Source organism: Octodon degus, unplaced genomic scaffold (genome assembly GCF_000260255.1).
Source record: "Octodon degus isolate 3935 unplaced genomic scaffold, OctDeg1.0 scaffold00242, whole genome shotgun sequence".
Taxonomy (NCBI): Eukaryota; Metazoa; Chordata; class Mammalia; order Rodentia; family Octodontidae; genus Octodon; species Octodon degus.
The window spans coordinates 2,006,537-2,006,768 of NW_004524818.1; positions in this window are offsets into that span (position 1 = coordinate 2,006,537).

A 232-nucleotide genomic window follows, 5' to 3' on the forward strand; every position below is an offset into this window, starting at 1 on the left:
CTGGATGGTTAACAACCTAAGTTTGCAGACCAAAATTAGAGAAAAAGGAGGGCAGCAAGGAAAGCCAACATTTTGGCCCTAGCCTTTCAAGGTCAGTTAAGTCTCAGAACGTATGAGAACTTGTACTGTCACGTAATGTAACTCAGTACTTTCCCAAATTTTCTGATCAAGGAGATTATGGGGCCAAAGAAGAAAGTGATGGATGGTGTAGAGGGTGCCTGAGGAGAGTCAC